Here is an 18,379-nt window from a genome sequence, read left to right as displayed (position 1 = left end):
ACTTTGTCCAGTGAATGTGCTTTGAGCCTTGTGAAAAACATTGTACCTTGTGCAAAGCATCTGAGGGCCCCAAAGACAGGTCTTGGTTCACAGCCACGACCCAAGCCCACAGTCAAGTGGGGACTGGCTGGAATAGGCTCTGGGAGGGGCACCGTGACATGGTTATCGCCCACAGCTCAGTGAGTCTGTACGGGAGCGATTCAAAGGGTTGAGGGAGAGAAGAGACCACAGAAGGGTGATGTTCAGGCCAAATATGTAATCAATGAGCCCCCAGCTGGCAGCCAGGATCACAGGGTTCACAGCACGGAGTGTCTACTTGCTAGATGCTCACCTTATCTCGTTAGCAGATAGTCGGTGGATCAGGCAAGAGGGCCTGAAGGGGAAGGACTGTGAAGATCCCCATCCCAGCCTTGGGAAGGTTGGCTGAGAGTCTTTGATGATGTTCATGATCTTTATACAGCCGGCATGGGTGGGAAATAGATTTAAACTGTGCACCTTGGGGCCCTGGTTGTCAAACTGGACAGTGAAACTTTCTTCTTCATACAATTTTTCTTGAGCCCCCAGGTGAAGCCCTAGCAACTCCAATTGACTTGGGGGTTGAGGGGCCCTAGCACCTCTGCTCAGCCCCCTCCTCTCCCTCCAGGGCATCTCTGTGGGTTCCTGGGACCCCAGGAACACAGTTTGAGAACCACTGCTCAAGAACCAGTTTCTTCCAGATTCATGCTGGAGTTTCACTGAACCTTCTGCCTCTGAGACCTGCTCCTAGCCCCAGCTTCCTGGGCTGGAGCTTGGTCTTGGTTCTGGAGTTTAGTAGCATCTTCAGAGTCATGCAGTCCCTGTTAACATGAGGAAGCCCTCTGGCTGCCCTCTCTACCCTCGTGCGGTTCTAAGGTCGCTGGGATAGGCTGCCGGGTGGAGTTGCGCTGTGGCCTCAGGCTGTCTTCTGGGTCTGGTTCCTGCAGAGGGCTGTGGTAGTTGCTGAATTTGAAACAAGATGGGAGAGGGAGGGAGTGGATAGTGTCTTGGGTTTTCTGAGATGATTGTTTCCATTTTCCTCCCTCTGGGTTGGGGTACAAGAGGGGCGGCCTGGGATGCTTTGCTTGCATGGCCAGTTCAAGCCACCTGTGCTCATTCCGTGGACTGCTGGTAGCGCAGCACCATGAGCTCTCCACGTCGGCTTTGGGAGGCTTAGCACCAGCCCCATGCTTTTAGTTACAGATGCCAGCTGTGCTGAAGAGGGGTCGGGGTCAGGGAAAGCCGGATCTGTGGGGCTGAAAAGGGTTTGTTTCCTTGGTGAGGAGAACCACGCTCAGGGCTGGGCATGCTGTCAGCAGGTAGGTCTTAGCTGGGGGAAGCTGGTGCTGCCAGGGAACTTGGGCCTGGGCATGGAGGGGGCTCTACTGGCTGTTGAGCATCTCCTCAGGGCTGGCTTCCTGGCTGCAGGCACCATTCAGGGTAAGTGGTGTTTCGATGCTCTGTGCTGAGTGCCAGGGAAGTAGATGGTGCTAACAGCTCGAGACAAGACCCCAACCCAGGCTGCATGGGGAGGGGTTGCATTGGGGAAGTCTTCGTGCAGGAGGGGACACCTGAGTGGAGTTTTGGTAGATGACCAAGTTTCCTAGTTTGGAGGGTCATGGGAAGTAGAGGGGGCGTTGAGGTGAAGGACGGGTGGAGGCACGAGACAGTTCTGTCCTCTGTGCTGGTCGGCATTTCCCACAGCGGCTTGAATGAAGGTCTGTTTCACCAAGTTTCAGATGAGTCAAAGCCGGGGAGGATGTGAACGTGAGGTACAGAAATTCAGGGTTCAGAACAGGCTTGCAAGGCTGGCCAGCTGCGGTAACTCTGCACAGGTGTGCTCCCGCCCCAGGTGTGGCTGGGAGGTGGGAACCCTCCGGGATGGCAGTGAAGGTCAACAGTGGAGGTGAGGTTCTGCAGCTCTGTGTGCAGCGTGGAGCGCTCAGGCTCTGGCCGCAGGCTGTTTGGCCATGTAGGTGCTGGTGGCGCTCAGCAGCTCTGACGGTCCAGGCCTGGGCCAGCTGGAGGGCTTGAGACTGTCGGCTTGGAGGCAGATTGCCGCTCCTAGGGCACCGTGTCCAGTTCCAGAAGGTGGGAAGTAGTCACAGGAAGGAAATGGTCACCAGCCCATTCCCAGGGCCCAGAAAGAGTCACAGGTAGAAAAGAGGACCCTGCATCCTTGTTCTGCTTCTGCACTGTTGGCTCTTTGAGGACCGGGCTGGTGTGTGTCGGCAGCCTCAGCCCGGCCCAGAGCAAATGTTTGCTGAAAGCACTTGCTAAAAGCTGAGAGCCGTCCCTGCCCCTCCGTCAGCCCTGCTGCCTGGGAGGGAGCTGGCAGCTCACTTGCCCTTTGAGCTGACACAGGTTAGGTGTGGGCAGTGTTCTGCTGTGTGTTTTTTCCTTCCGATTCATTGTAAAGTTAAGTTCTGGTCATATAAGTAATATGTGCTCTTTATAAACAGCTTAGAAAACAAGTAGCAAAAAGAAAAGAACTTCTCATAATCCCACCACCCAGAGACAATCACTGAGCATTTTAAGTGCTTCCTTCCAGTTTTCACATGAATAGTTTTTGTTTTACCCCGTTGTGGCCATGCCATATATACAATTGCATATCCTGCCTTTTTTCCCCCTCCCACCTGACAATTGTGGTGAAAACATAACTGATTATTACTGTGAAGGGACAATCAAGAAGGCTTTCTAAAAGAAATGTCGCCCGGCATCCCCTTGAGGGAGAGGCCCTGCGGGTCGTGAGGGCTTGGGGTAAAGTGAGACAGATGTGGTTCCTACTCTGGCCAGGGAGGGCGGGAGGTCAGCCCCGGGCAATGGTTGCCTCTCGGCCGTGGCTCTTCAGCAGAGTGTTGAGGGCACGGAGTCCACTCTTGGTCTTGTTTGCCAAGCGACTGCTCGGCCCCCCGGGCTGTCCCCTTCTTTTCTGAGGCACATGGGACAGGGACAGTCAGGAAAGGTGGAGTCTCCCATGAACAGCATGTGCTTCTTCCACTGGGAAGCTCAAGTTTTGCCCCTGAAAACCTGTGGAGACAAGGGTCCTTGCCCTTTTTCTGGGCCAGAGGATAGACGGTGGGTGAGAACCAGGTGGTCAGGGTCAGTCTGACCAACGGTGTCTCAGGCCTCCTACTTGGGCTTCTCTGGGGTTGGTGCTTGGACTCTGCATTTTCACAAGTTCCCCAGCTGTTTGGGTCTTACCATCCTTCCAGCAGGATGGGGAATCAGTGCACCAGAGCGGTGGTTCTCAAAGTGTGGCCCCCAGGCCAGCAGCATGGGCATCACCTGGTTGTCAGGCTCTGCTCCCCTGACCTGCTGTCGGGGTTCGGCAGCCTGTGTCTTACAAGCCCTCCAGGTGATTCCGACGCACACTGGGGGGAACTGGTGGGTTAGCGCATTTCTGTGATGTCTAGGAGAGGCACGACAGTCGGGTCTCCTGGGGCCGAAGGGCTCAGTTCTCACCAGGTGACTTCTCCCCATCACATACAGTGGACACTCATCTCATCTGCCCTGGGACAGGAAGGCGGGGTCCTGGCAGCCCTCAGAGGAGAGGCTGCACTGATGAGAAGGTGACCAGTGGGAGCAGGTGTCATTGAGGGAGTTGCTGGGAAGGGGCAGAGGAAGCCAGAGTAGTATAGGGCCTTGGGGAGAGTGCCTGGTTCAGTCTCTGAATTTTAAAGAAGGAAAGGGTGATCAGGATGAGAATCCACAAACAGGACATCTGCAGAGAGGCTTGGAGGAAAGGCGGGCCTGGACCACAACTGCACACTGCCTCAAGCTGCCTGGCTGGTCAGCGTTGAGCCCGGCATCATGTGACGCTTGTTTTCCTTGCTCATTAGCCAGTATCTTTTTCACCTGAGTCCTTTTAAGTTAAAATTTGGATTTATAGACTGGTTTATTTTTTACATCCAGAGCCTTGAGTATGTCTACTGAATGCTCATTTGATGGTGGAGCCAGTAGGAAAATAAGGCTGGTCTACGCAGAAATCCTCGGTGTAGCAGATGGCTGACTTGTGTTTATCCTTTGGGGGCTGTACATAGTGTCAGCTGCCGTCCCCTGCCCTGGACACCTGTGATCTAGCTCCTTCTCCCAACTGTCACGTGAAGTTTCTGAGGTTTCTCTGGCTTCCTGCTGATGCGAAGCACTTCACACAGCGGCCTGGACAAACTCAGCATGTGTCGATGGAGATGTACGTCTTTGTTGCTGAGTCACATGTGGATATCTGTCCTGAAATCAGGACCTTGGGGGGATGTAGGGACCCACCTGCGGGACTGACTTGGAAATGGGAAATTCACTGACTTTATCTGAGCGCCACCCCTCTCTGCCCAAGCACTGGGACAGGCAGCTTTCCTTCTTTTGTAGGCCTCCTGCGTTCTCATCTGTCAAGAATAGGGTGGGCCCTTGTGGTTCTGAAATTCCGCAGTCGCATGATGGCCAGAGCCCACCAAGGTTTAGCATTTAAGATCCCCTCGAGGGAGTTCTGTGTCACAAGTTCCTGGAACTCAGCTCTTCTGGTCTCTCATCATGGTCATGAGGCCAGGGCGGACCCAGAATAGTGTTCTTTGTCCCAGAAGAAATAGTCCAGAGTTGCCTTATCTTCTCTTTTTTCCTTCATTGCTTTGAAAAATTAAAAATAAAACAAATGGTTATAATGAACACCTGTGTATCTGTTCAAAATAAATATGAACATATGTGAATTTTTTCATATTTGCTTCAGACCTTTCTTTTAAGAAATGTTTTCTGATTGACGTCCCTGGTATGCCCCTACTGCATTCAGTTAACCTTCCCTCCCTCCCTGGAGGTAACCCGTATCACTAATTTGTGTGTGTGTGTGTGTTTGTGTGTGTGTGTGTGTGTACACATACAGTTTTGTGATATCTTCAGATAAAACTTCTATATTCTGCCTGTACGTCTTGCCCACTCAGCCTTGCTTTTGGGATCTGTCAGCTTTCTGTGGCAGTTACATTAGATAAACATGGGCTGACTACTAAAAAACTTAGAGTTATCTTTAGTAATGTGCACGCTCAGCTTGAAAAAATGAAACACTTTTCACAGAAACAGACTCACAGACACAGAAAGCAAACTTATGGTTACAAAGGGGTGGAGGGAGGGATCAATTGGGAGTTTGGAATTTGCAGATACTAACTACTATAAATAAAATAGACAAACAGGGTCCTACTATAGAGCACAGGGAACTGTATTCAATAGCTTGTAATAACCTATAATGAAAAAGAATATGAAAAGGAATATATATCTATAAACAACTGCATCACTGTGCTGCACACCAGGAATTAGCACACCATTATAAACCAACTATACTTCAATAAAAAAATTAAAAATGAAAGACTTTTGTCAAAAGTAAGAATAGAAGGAAATGTATATTTGACATTGTTGGTGGGAACAAAGTAAACTTTCTCGTCCGTATGGTCGAGAGGGTTTTTAGGTGAAGTGACGTCTCATGGGGGTACGATGTGCTTCGGTGGACGAGGGCCAGTATTCACGGGAACCTGTAGCCTGCTCAGACCCTGTCTACTGGTGCCAGTGCAGTTTGCTTGATGGATAGTACCTCGTATTCAGTTTGTAGGGGAGAAAGTACTTTCTCCCCTCCTGACTTTAAAGGTTACAGAGGAAGGCTGTGAGTTGGATATTCTTGATGATGTAGCTTATGTCTATGCTTTGAGGAAATTAGAAGTAACATTTTTTACTATAAAAGTGTTTTCTGATTGCAGCTAGGGAAATAGAAAGAAAATTAAGCCTGCTCACTGTCTCTCTGAGTAAGGCGTACGGTTGTTAACATCTTGGTATTTTTGCTCAACTTTGTGTCTGTGCCTGTGTGTGCGTTAAGGGTGTGGTTGGTATTATTCATACTATGTGTAACCTTTCTTTTCATTTGCTGTGTAGTTAGCATCTTCCCATGTCATTAAATATTCTTTCATAATGTGAATTTTAGTGTCTGCATGGCAGTTCATTGTGTGGCTGTACCACTGTCATTGATACTGAGTTTTTCTGTCTTAGAATTATAAACAATCCCACCATGAACATACTTGGTCCATAACTCTTACAACAACTGTTTTTATATCCTTAGAATAAATTCCTAGCATGGAATTCCTGGGTCAAAGTGCAGGAATACTTTGAGGACTTCTGCTACTATTGCCAAAATTGCCCTTTTTACAGGCCTTTTGTTTTCCTTTGTTGAATTGCCTGTTTGTGCCCTTCACCCACTGTGACGGCACCTGTTAAAATGTGTTCGTGCTGCTACTGAGCGCTGGAGGTTCCTGTGTCTCTGCCGTGCGGATGAGGGTCTGAGATTATTTTTGCCGTACATCTGGGTGAACGTCCTTGAGTGGGAGGATCCCTGTATGCTGGTTGGGAATCTCTGACTGGACTGTGGCATGGTGAGGCCGGGCGGCCCAGCTCCAGGACCGGGGGGTTTTCATCACAGAGGGTCCTGTGTCTTGTCCCCATATCAGCCTTTGTGTGCCGTGGACTTGACCCGAGAGATTACCGACTTCCCTGTGAATGTTTGCTTTCCATCTAAAGTTCAAGAGAGGGCCTTCCAGACTGTGTTGGGAAGTGAGGCTGAGGAGGGCAGTGGTCTGCACGGACCCCTCCTTTCCTCTTTCCTTCCTCTCTCTTCCCGCCCCCCCCCACTCCATTCTCTCCAGTGTAAGGTGATGAAATGTGGGACAAGGACACTCTGGTGCCCCAGAGAAGAGGGTGTGACCCTCTGGGGGTCACCCCGCTCTTCTGTGTCTCCTCCTTGTTCTTAAGGCCGTTCTCCAGGCCTGAGATGCCCGCGTCTAGTGGGTGGGAGAGGGGCCAGCAAACCAGCTGCTGTAACACCTGGCATAGCACAGGACATGGGAGGGGGTTCCCAGCCCGGCAGTGGGCAAAGCTCATGGAGAGCTTTCTGAAGTGGGTGACGCTTGGCCTGAGTCCTGAAAGACTGGCACGGAGCTAGACTGGCCGAAAATGGGGTGCATAGGGGGTGTCCTGGGGGAGGAACAGCACCTGCAAAACTATAGAGACATAGAACAGCCTGAGCGCTGACTAAGTCCCCTCTGAGCAGCTGGAGGTTGAGGTGCCTGTGGGGAATAGTGATGGGTGAGGCTGGAAAGAGGTTCCAGAGGGTGGATGCCATGCTAATGAATTTGAGCTTCATCCTGAAGCACTTGGGAGTCCTTATAGCATATGTTTAAATAGGAAAGTTTAAGAAAGAAAACTCTTAACACCCATGTTGAGAATGGGCTCTGGGTCAGGAGAGAGTGGAGAATCAGGGCAGGTCTTGGAGCCAGGAGCAGAGGAGAGAGGGGTATGTTCTAGGGGACTCACGTGGGGCTGTGGACAGCAGCTTGCTTGGAGTGAGCATCCGGGGGAGGGTAAAACGCTTTCCCAGGCCCGGGAAAGCCGAGCTCCGCAGCAGGTCTGCTTGCCCCCCAGACTTCAGGGCAGGGCCCCGTGGGGCTGAGCGGCAGTGGTTCTGGGTCAGCCTGATGGGAGCCGGAGCGGTGCTGCAGGAGGGCGGCAGGTTTCAGGGCCACTAGAATTCCCTTTCCACACTGAGCAGAAGGCTTTCATTCCTGTCCTGCGACCCTCCGTGTCCTGCTGGCCAAGGATGGAGCAGACAGAGCTGAGGACACCTACTCACGGGCCACACAGTCCCAGACCTTTCCAGAGGCAGGTTTTGTTTTTGCAAGGCATGAGACCAAGTGCCAGTTGGGCTTGGTTTCTTTTTTCTGTTTTGTTTATAGAGGAAATGCTGTGGAGGCGTATTGAATAGCAAGCAGAAACTTTGGGACTCGCCCCTGTGCCGCAGTCAGAAGGCTGAGAGGAGATTACTGGGTGCCTACTGTAAGCCAGGCACCATGCTGGGAGCTTTCAGCCTTGTCACTGAGGAAGAAACTGCTGTGCCCATTTTACAGATTAGGAAAATGAGGCTCATGGAGTAAGGTACAGAAGCCCTAGAGAGCTGCAAATTTTCTTGGTCATTGGCTGCTTGGGGAAACTTCTAAAAGTAAAGTTTTCTGCAGTCATGTAGGGAGATGGCTTGCTGTGGGCAGACCAGCTGTTCTGTGAAGGTCGGCAGGGCCACTCAGGGTCTGCAGTGATACCAGTGCAGGACTGGCCCTGAGCCAGAAGCCTCATCCCCTGGGCCAGGCTGGGAGTGCTGCTTCCTGGGGTCTGCTGCTTGGGTTCCCCCTTGTTAACTAGATTTCACACCAGCCCAGAGCCCAGGAGGAAGGGGTTAGGTTGCTTTAGGCACCTCCTGAAATCAGCGCTTCCGGGGTTGGGCAGTGGGTGGGACAGAGGGAGCAGCTGGCCTCAGACTTCACCCTGCACCCCCAGAGCTGCAGGAAGCAGAGAATAAGGGCTGATTGCAGGGGGTGGGGTAGGGTGAAAGGTGGGTCTGATGTAATTAGCAGAGCTGGCTTGAGGCCAGGAGTTGGGGTGTGTGTGTGTGTGTGGGTGTGTGTGTGTGTGTTTGTGCGCACCCGAGACCCCTGTGGGCTGCCACCTTGCTTTGGTCCAAATGCCCAGGACACAGCTGGCCCTGAGACCGCCTTCCATGTACCAATCTGGACGTTCTCATGTTTCTGATACATGTGCTCTTACCATGTGTTTACTTTCTCGTCTTTCACCAAGTTTTCTCTGAATCCATGGCCATTTGTTTAAAGAGTATTAAGGTTTTGAGCCCTGCGTGAGAGGTCTGTGCACAGAGAGCGACAGCCCTGTGTCAGGGGTGAGAAGCTGGCCGTCACCCCGTCATCAGGCAAGAGGTCCGAGTTTGTTCCTGCAGGAGAGGAACAGTGAAGAGCTCGGAGGCCGAGAGTAGAGAGAGCCGTGCTGCTTTCGGATGGAGCTAATTTGCCTCATTTTGTTCATCTCAGAGTCAGGACCGGGCTGCTGAGTGTTCAGGGAGTGCGAATCACATGTTGGATGAATGAAATTAGAAACACAGCTTTTTTTCTAGTATTCTAAACACTGGACAATTAGGAGGTGGTGAGAGGTACCAGCCTTTTGTGACAGAAACGAGGGAAATGGATTTCTCAAGTTTTTAAAAAGAAAGAGTCTCTCCTTTGCCTTAGGTTTTGGTGTTAAATGCCAAGATCAGCATGTTTGATCTTATAACTGGTTTGTGAGAAGGACTCATGGAGAACTTGCCCGGGCAGGCTTTGCCCTCCGTAAAGACTGCTGCTTGGCTCGCATCCAGGGCTAATAACAGTTTTTGTTATTCAAGTGTTCTTTTTGGAAAGGCAAAGTTTTTCCGCTACTTTGCTGTGGCATTCAGGGCCTTGGTCCTTCGCAGTACAGTTTCAGTCCTACTTTTCTGGTAATGAGAGAGACAAAGTAATAGGATGAGGAAGTGCTTGTCTTAAATTGGTGGGTTCAGCTGGGACTGTTGAAGCAGCCACACCTTGTACCCCCAATTCTGAGTTTGTTGGTGATGTTTTGAGAGGAGATGGAGGTTTCAGAAGGGTGAAGAGGCGGCCAGCTGAATGCTGCAAGGGTTCTGTTGGCTTGGGATTGGGTTTCCGCAGGTTAAGGGGAGAGGGATGGGCCCACTCTCCACGGGAAGAGAGGGGCGTGGTGCAACTTGGGGGAGAAGCCTCCCTTTGCCTCTGTAGCTGCCCCTCAGGTCAGCCCTGGCGGCAGTCAGCTCCGGAGGGGAAGTCAGGTTTGCTTTCTCAGCTGGAGATAGGGGTATAGCCACTCCCCAGCGAGAGAGAGTGAGCTTGCTCTGTGGGGGTGGCTTCTCTGGTTCCCTGGAAGGTCAGGAAGGTGAAGCTGGAGCAGGAAGAAAAAAGATGGGAGGTGGGAGGGCAGAAATAAGGGCGAGTCACTTAATCCTTTCGAGGGTCTAGAAACTTGTGTATCACTGTTACTAGCAGTGTGACTTAGGGTGCATCATTTGTTTTCACCTATAAAATATGGATAATATGGTATTACAGGTTGTGGTGGGGCTCAAATGAAGTTGCACCAAGTTCCTGAGTCAGTGAAGAGCAGTAACAGTGATCGCTCCTGCTCCCAGGCTGACTTAGCAGGGCTGCTGCTGTGTGTCCGCCTGCTGCAGGTGGCGGGGCCACATCCCTTGTGTAGGCAGAGGACTCGGGAGACAGGAGACACATCCAGGTACAAGTAGGTGGAGACTAAGAAAAGCAGCTGCAAGCCTCTCGTCTGCAGAGACAGAAGGTAGAGACGTGGGTTCCTTTGAGTGCATGACTCAGATTTGTGGCCTTGGGTAACTTTATCTGCAAAAGTCATATCTGAAAAGTGGGGATGTTAATAATGCCTGCCTCAAGGATTGCAGGGAGAGTGGAGGAAGGGCCTTGGCCAGGTTCACGCTGGCGGTGATGCGATGCCCACCAGCCTAGCAGAGGGGGGTCGTTACACAGACCTGCCTCCCTGGACCGTGCTTCCTTTGTTTATTAGTGAGCGGATTTCGGAGGGGCCCTTCCAAGAGTTACATTCTGCTTTACTTGATGAGTCCAACAGGTGTGCACTTGTGTGCTTGACTCGCCATACGCATTTCTCTCCTGTAGCACTTTTTTATTTAGAGCATCCACTGTGCTTAAAGTATACAGAATGTCTTAAGCATGTTATCTCTTGGCAGCCTCTTGATTTTTATCTCCACCAGCAGTGAAATGCCTTCAAAGCAGGTCTTACATCTCTGGCTCTGCCTCTCACCACACCAGCAAGGAAACATGCCTGCCATCATTCAGCATATGTTAGTGACAAGACAGAGCAATAGAAGCTGTGACTCAGCGGAGTAAGAAATTTAGAGACTCTAAGTCATTGTGTTCGAGAAACACATTATTGGCCTGGACCTAGGATCCTATCTCTAGGCTGAAATGACCCTACAAAGGTCCCTGACTTGTTTCCCATTTCTAGACAGTTGAGTAATTGGAAGACGGGGCCCTGCTTTATTCATTCTATGTCCCTTGAGTGCTTGACTGTTTAGGGTGTCCGCAGGGGGCAAACCAGGATGGAGACGCAGTACAGTCTGGGGGGGGGGGAGCAGAGCCTTTGAATCCCACTCTTACAGGGCTCCCCTGCTGCTTTCACGCCAACCTGCGGCTTTTCATGTGGTGTTTGCTTTGTTGATGGAGATGCCATATGTCAGGTACCCAGGAGGCTCAGTCCCTGGGGGGTGGAAGTTAAATTGATTGTTTTCAACTTTGTCCAGCCAGCTTGGCTCCCTAGAGCTTGCCAGTATTTATGCTTAATGACTTTAAAACTTTAAAAAATAACTGCCTCCTTTCTAAACCACAGTAACCATCCTCCTGTTCTTACAGCCAGTCAGAATAGTTGATTTCCCTTTACTTTGTGGAATTGTGGCTACTTAAAGGTATCAGAAACTCAAGCAGTTTTGGCATTGTTGTGCTAAGCTGGTCTTCTAAACACCCTCCCCCACTTCGTTGGGGTGAGAATTTGTGACATTCGAATTTTACAGAGTGGGGTTTACAAAATTGGGCTTTCCGATGGAGATGGGCTGAGTCGCAGCTGTGGCTTTCCCAAGCTGGAGATGCCACAAGAAAGAACTGGTGGTTTCTAAAGACTCCAAGCTCCTCTTGAGCCGCCCGGGACTGAAGCTCGTCCAGACTCTTAGAGGAAAGCAGACGAGGACTGAGGAGTGGGTCACCTGGGAGGAGGGCTGGATTCCCGCCTGTCCTGCCTCTCTCCTCATCACCTACCCATTACCCAGGTTTCTTCCTTTGGGAGCTTAACTCCTCTCATTTGCCTTTACCATGTCTGCCCCTCACCTGCATCCTGGGGGAGCCTCAGGACAGCATCCTCCCCATCATTCTGCAAACAGCAGGCAGCTGGGTCTGCCAGCCCTGCCCTGCAAGCCTCTCCAGGGGCTCCTCACTTCTCTGCGCAAGTTGGAATACCCCCTCCCCCAAACACGCACACGCACACACGCACACACACACACACCACTGTGACCTGGGACGAGTGGCCGGACCCCTCCAAGTTGTTTTGTCCTTTGTCCAGTGAGGGTAATAACTGAACCCGACCCCCTGGGTTGTGACGATTCAGAGCGAGACAGTGTATGTGCAATGCCTGGCGTGGTGCTGGCTGCAGGGCTGGAGCCTGGAGTGGGTGGACTGTGGTGGTGACCGGCCTGTCCTGCCATCTTTGCTCCCCCTCCTTCTGCACCCACGCTTTGTGCCTGAGCATTTTCTCCTGCCCGGAACACCTTCCCTTTGTCTGCCTCTGTGAAGCCCATGCAGCTGCTCTGAACCCGAGTTTAATTGCTTTCATTATCACCAACATCACACCTTCCAGTTCTCAGCTGCTTTCTCTGGGCCTTATACCAGTTTGCAGGCTCCCCCAGGGCAGGGACTCGAGTGGCCTTTGCCCTCTCAGGGTCTGAGAGCACAAAAAATGCCAGCGTATGGGCCGCCCTGATACCTGCTTCTATCCCGTGAACTATGTCCGAAAGAAGCAGGCGAGACTGGCCCACCTGTTCCTGCCTGGCCTGAGGGTCCAGGGCCAGCGTGAGACCTCCCTAGGGGCAGTTTATGTGATGGGCTGGACTCTAAAATGTTCCTACTTTAAAGCCTGTGTTGAAACTCTGGATCTTTATTGACCCTGGGGTTCAAAAGGTGGGATAAGTTGATTTTTAAAGGGAAAGCCACTTTGACAAGCCTTTTAATCTCGCTCATCCTTTTTAAACAGAAAGTGATTGAAAGTGTGACCAGAGAGTCCTTTCTCTGTTCTTTTTTTCCCTTTGGAAGTGTTCTCCTCTGGTTCTGACTGAGGTTTCCCCCTCTGCTCTGGGAAATCCTAGTCAGGACCTCAGAGTTCCTAGTCCATAACCACTCTCAACTCCAGAGTTACTGGGGTGGGGTCTTTTCCAGGGCTGGGGGACATATTTGAGGATGGGTGATCCAGTGCCAAAGTTCACAGGTCTTTTAAATTCCTTGTGTGTTTGAACTTCTCCTAAATAGACTCAGGAAGGCAGAGCTTGAACCCCTGGAGATGGTCGGGTTGGCAGGAACAGGGTCATCTGGGAGCAGCAGTTGTGGTGGCCCCCGTGGCTGCCACCCTGAGAGGTCCTGGAGAATTTGGGGGCAGAGAGATGGAGTAGGGAGGTGAATTCATGATGTGGCTTTGAAATCCAAGTGAATGTTCAGATCTGCTTGGAAATAGTTTGGAAGGTGTTGGAGGGTAGGGTAACTAGACTTTATTCCAGAGTAGACCAAAAATAAATAAGACAAGAGGGATATGGTACACTCAGGAAAACATAACGTTTGGTCTTTTAGGAAGCTGCCATCTTTGGAAGTCATCTTTGACTTTTAAAAACCAGGGAACTACACTCATGTTTAGTGGAGGCAGCCCAAGTGTCCATCTATAGATGAATGGATTAACAAAATGTGGTATATGCATGCAATGGAATATTATTCATCCTTAAAAAGGAAGGAAATTCTGGCACATGCTCCAACAGAGATGAACCTTGAGGACATTATGCTGAATGAAATAAATCAGCCACAAAAAGACAGATACTGTAAGATTCCACTTAAATAAGGTACTTAGAGTAGTCAAAATCAGAGAGACAGAGTGGAATGGTGGTTGTCAGGGGCTGGGAAGAAAGAGTGTAGGGGATGGGGAGTTAGTGTTTAATGGGACAGAGTTTAGTTTTGCAAGATGAAAGGAATTCTGGAGATCGATACAACAGTGTGAATGCACTTACCACTACGGTACTGGGCACTCACAATTGGTTAAGATGGTAAATGTCAATGTTTATTTTAGGTGGTTTTATGTGTATTCTGCCATAATTTTATGTTGAAAAGGACTGAACCTACACCCTTTCCTTCTGGAGGCTCCTTGTTCTCTCCATTCTCTCCTTCAGATAGATGACCCAGGATGCAAGCAGAGGAAGCAGGATGTTTCCCCTCCATTCTCTGGACTTGGGGACTCTCTGTGTTGTTTGGGGTTTTTTTGTTTGTTTTTAACTTGTTTAGGCTCTGGAAATAGAGTGAGACCAGCTGTTGGCTTTTTGCAAAAGGAACCTGGAAGGTGGCTTTGGTGACACCTTCAGGGGTGTGCAGCAAGTGTGGCTCCTGGGGTCCTGCAGTGTGGGTTTGGAACAGACAGTTAGAAAAACCAACAGGTTGGACTGGCGGGTGCTCCGGGGCATCCTCTCCAGCTCTGCATTACAGCTCAAGGTTCTGAAGTTGTGCAATCAGGGCTTAAGTTAACGCTGATACAGCTGAGGATGCCAGCTGTGTCATCTCTGCATTTAGCACAGAGCACGAGGCGTGCTTTGGGCGTTGCATTGAATTAGATGGATCCCCACCCTCTCTAATATGGTAATGAGGTGGAGATGCTAAGAGCATAAATTAAGAGGAGGATAGAAGGTTTTTGTGGAACGTAATGGCCGTGCGCCAGACACTGGTCTCAAATATTTTGTGAAGGAATGAAAAGGGCATCCAGTAAGAATGTACGTGATGTTAATCGTAAAGGGTGTGGAACCTCCGCCCCAGCTGTAAAAGTGGCAGGTCTGTCCCACTTAATGGCCAAATGACCATACATGGCTTAGTCGAGCATAATCAGTCAGCATTTCTTAACTTTCCCTTTTTTAATTCCCTTTTTTTGTTGTTCGTTTTAAAGGAAAAACCTTTTCACTTGGAGTCAAATAGAGATGTTTCCACGCTGAAGCAATTAATCTAAAGTCCCAACAGCCAAGATGCCCCTGTTGATGATGGACAGTCCTAGGTTTTGAGGACTCCTTAGCAGTTCATGCTTAAGTCAGACCAGGATTAAACGTTCCCACACGGAAGCATCCCTTTCTTCTTGAGGTCTTTTGGGTCTAGGTCAGTGATTTCGCCTTTGAACTTGGAATCACCTCTGGCCAGAAGACCAGTTGTTGACTTGTCTCTGATGAAGCCGGGGAGTGGGGATGTGAAGAAGGTGGTAGCAGAGGTTGGGTACACAGTGCCCCCAGTTCCCATGTCAGTGTCTGGCCTTGGAGAGGGGCTGATGGAGCCGCTTTTTCTTTCTTATTCCCTACCTCTGCCTGGCCTGTAAAGGCCCCACTCCATTCGGCCGTTAGCTGCTGAGGCTTCAAAATGAACTACTTTGACTCTCTTCCAGGCAGAGGACAGGAGTGCTCCCTGCACGCTCGGTTCTCCCGGGATTTGGTGCTGGTCTAGCACAGCCCTCCTGGGACTGGTGAACGGTGGCTGGGGGAGGGGTCGTATTCCATCTGGAAATGAGCTTTCCCCGCCCCTGTGAAGGAGACCTTGGCCCACTGAGCAGAATCAGGAACCTGGATATTTTCTTTTCTGTGTTCTATTTTTATCACGTAAATGATAGTAATGTAGTCATCAGAATAAACTTCACCTGAGAAGAGAGGAGAACGATGTGCCCCGCCGTCCTGCCACCTCAGCGCATTAAAGTGGTTCATAGTTCCCTGTCCTTCAGAGCCCGTGGTCATTCCCTGGGAAGGGAATCTGTGGCTTTCGTGGGGACAGCTGGGGGCTATTAATACGCCAGGAAGTCCTCTGCGCCAGCCCCAAAGGGGAGGGTTAACATCTTCCTGCCCAAGTGTGCTCCGGGCCACGGCCCACTGTGAAAATGCATTTCTGCCTTTATTTGGTTTAGTGTCACGTGTTGGAGTGTTTCGATCCTTTTTTAGTCATCTTCTGTGTTCCACAAGTGGCTGACGGCTTTGCCGTGTGTATCTCTTGTTTACAGATGGGTTTGCGAGCTCAGTGGGGGCCTCCGAGCTCAGCTTGAGCAGCAGGCGCAGTCTCCGTCTGTTCCCCGAGGTTGCTGTGGCTTGTGTCGCATGGGAGGGGTGAGGCCCTCAGCCAGGGTCTTGAGTGACTGTGGCAGAGATGACAGACACCCTCCCCTGGGGCATGTCCAGAGCAGGAGCTGCCTGGTACCTGCATGGACCTCACAGGGCAGGAGGCTCAGGTTTCAAGGCGGCCTCGGGCACGGTGGAAAGCTGGGCTGAGGCAGCCCAGAGCTGCACGGCCCAGTTCCCTCATTTCACGTGGAGGGGGAGTGGGTGGGAGAAGGGAGAGGGCCTTGGCTGTGGCCACACGGTGAGTTAATAGCAGAGCTGGAAGCCAGCTCCCTGTGACACGACAGACATGTGTCATGGTTGGGGCTCACTCACTAGCCCAGCCTCTCCTGATTGCTGGCCAGAGACCCGGGTGGGACATCCTGGGGCTTGATCATTGTTTCTCTGCGTTGTTAAGGCTCAGGTGACTCTAGTGGAGGGTTGTTCAGAACACGTCCCCATGGCGTGTGGCCAGTGGAGTGTTACAGCCTGGTGGCCGTGTGGTGGTTCTGGCCCCCTGGCCACACAGCCAGACTCTCAGGAGCTCCTTCCACACAGCGTGTGGCCCCCTCCCCAGAGAGGGAGAGATTCTGATTTAACTGGTCAGGTGGGCTTGGGTATCAGTATCGTTTAGAAGCTCTCTTAGGTGCTTCTGATTAGATGATTCTGATGTGCGGCCAGGCTGAGAGCCACTGACTCTGCTCTCCCTGCTTCTTGTTTAGCAAACGGGGAACGAGAAGCACTGGCCATCGAGTGGCTTGCTTTCGTCCCTTTTGTCAGCGATTCAGAGTTGCAGGCGGCGGAGTCCAGGACCTGAGGTCTCCGTTCCTGCTCCCCGAGGTCACTTCTCCACCCCCACCCTCTTCCTTCCTTGCTTCCCTGGCCAGGGGTCTTGGTGAGGTTGTGGAAAGCCTCACAGATGTCGCTGGAAGGGCTCTGGCTTGTGTCCTTGTTGAGGACAGACCGACCGGAGAACACCTCAGTCTGCTTCCTGGCGCTTTTTCCAGCCTAACAGGACAGGGCAGGAGAGCTGGGGCTTTTCTGTTTGCACCTGCCTTTGAACTTTGAGGGGGAGAGAGCGCTCATAGGCAGGCACTGTGTGACTCCTGCAGCACGCGCTGCCCCGGAGGCTTGGCTTGAGCGGGTCCCTGGGGGAGGACGCAGGGGAGCCCACGGGACTGGCCTCCTCTGCCTGCTGGCCTCAGCACAGTGATCGCGGAGCATGGAGCTCTCTAGAAGCCTCACCTTCGCCTTTGAAGCCCACTGGCTCGTCCTCAAGCCCCCGTTGGTAAGGCTGGAGGACACAGACTGTTGTTGAAGAGCCAGACGGATGTTCTTAGATGGATTTATGCTCCTGCTTTAGTTGCTACGTGGTGTAGTTATCCTGTTCAAAGTTTCAACCATCCAGAGAGGTGGTTCCAGGGTGTCAGATGCTTCTGGTCCCGTTGTGCCTCTTCTCCGTTGAAAGGCCTCTGCAGGAAGCCCTGGGTGCCCCCTACCCCCATCCCCACTCAGCTCCAGGCTGGCTCCCTCTGAGAAGGCCCCCCTCCTCGAGCGCCTACTGCATGCCCACCCCTCTCCACGGCGACCCTGAGAGGGGCTGCCGATGTGGGAACTGAGGGGCTGAGAGGTTCAGCCGCACCAGGTTCAGAGTCCCAACTCTCTGAAGGCAGATTCTGCATAAACATTTCGTGTTTCCATCCCTGTGGTTCATTTTCTTTTCCAACACAAGTCCTCACATTAGAGGCTGTGCATCCTTGATGTGAATGGTTGCCATAAAAGCTGATGTCACCCTGGGCCTGGTCACTGTACGTCCCTGTATCTCAGTTTTCTCATTTATAAAATGGGAGTCAGAGCAAGGTTGGACCATGGATAACTAAGTCAGTGTATTTCAAATACATGAGGAGAGCCTGGCACTTAGTGTGTAAGTATTTGCCATCAGTACCATTATTGCATTTGATAGCAGAGGATGCCCAGAACTGGCTGGTTGCAGTAGGCTCTGGTTGCCCTCTCCAGTGCAGTAGTAGGTTCTCAGGCCCCTGACACGGTCCAGGAGTCTAGACTGGCTCGTAGCCCAGGACAGCAGAGGCCTGGATCCCTGAGGTCATCCTGGCACATGGCGTGAGGAGGAAGGTGCCTGCCTAGGGAACCAGCGAGGATTCCCTCCCGTTTGAACAGTCGTGTCATACATTGATGTGGGCGTCATGGGAAACCTACAACATGCCACACAGGCTGCGTGGGCAGAAAACACACAGATTGCCCTTTTGAACAGAAACTAGTTACCAGAGCAGGGAGGAATCCACATGTGACTGTGACAAGCATGTGCGTGTGCACACGTGGGCAAACATACACAAGCCCTGTCGGTTCTGACGTAAGTCTGCTGCTGCAGTTAATTTTTTAAATTGTAGTTTCATTGTAGGAGAGAGAACAGTCATCCAAGGGCCTCTAGAGAATACGAGGTGGACGCTTCAGGTGTTGTTACCCTCGCTTGTCAGATGAGGAGGTGAGGCCCTGGGATGTTAGCAGGCCTGCTCAGGGTCACGCACAGCTGGTGGGTGTCCGACC

The 18,379-nt window shown here is 51.5% G+C and overlaps 1 protein-coding gene across 6 annotated transcripts in view; it reads left to right on the top strand.

Annotated features, from left to right (window-relative positions):
* CCDC88C (coiled-coil domain containing 88C) overlaps positions 1 to 18,379 on the top strand; it is a 122,035-nt gene that overhangs the window by 9,076 nt on the left and 94,580 nt on the right. The gene's annotated exons all lie outside the window — the stretch shown is intronic.

Source organism: Camelus dromedarius, chromosome 5 (assembly GCF_036321535.1).
Source record: "Camelus dromedarius isolate mCamDro1 chromosome 5, mCamDro1.pat, whole genome shotgun sequence".
In the NCBI taxonomy this organism is placed as follows: Eukaryota; Metazoa; Chordata; class Mammalia; order Artiodactyla; family Camelidae; genus Camelus; species Camelus dromedarius.
The sequence above is the reverse complement of the archived record's forward strand: the minus strand, read 5'-3'. Positions and strand labels throughout refer to the sequence as shown.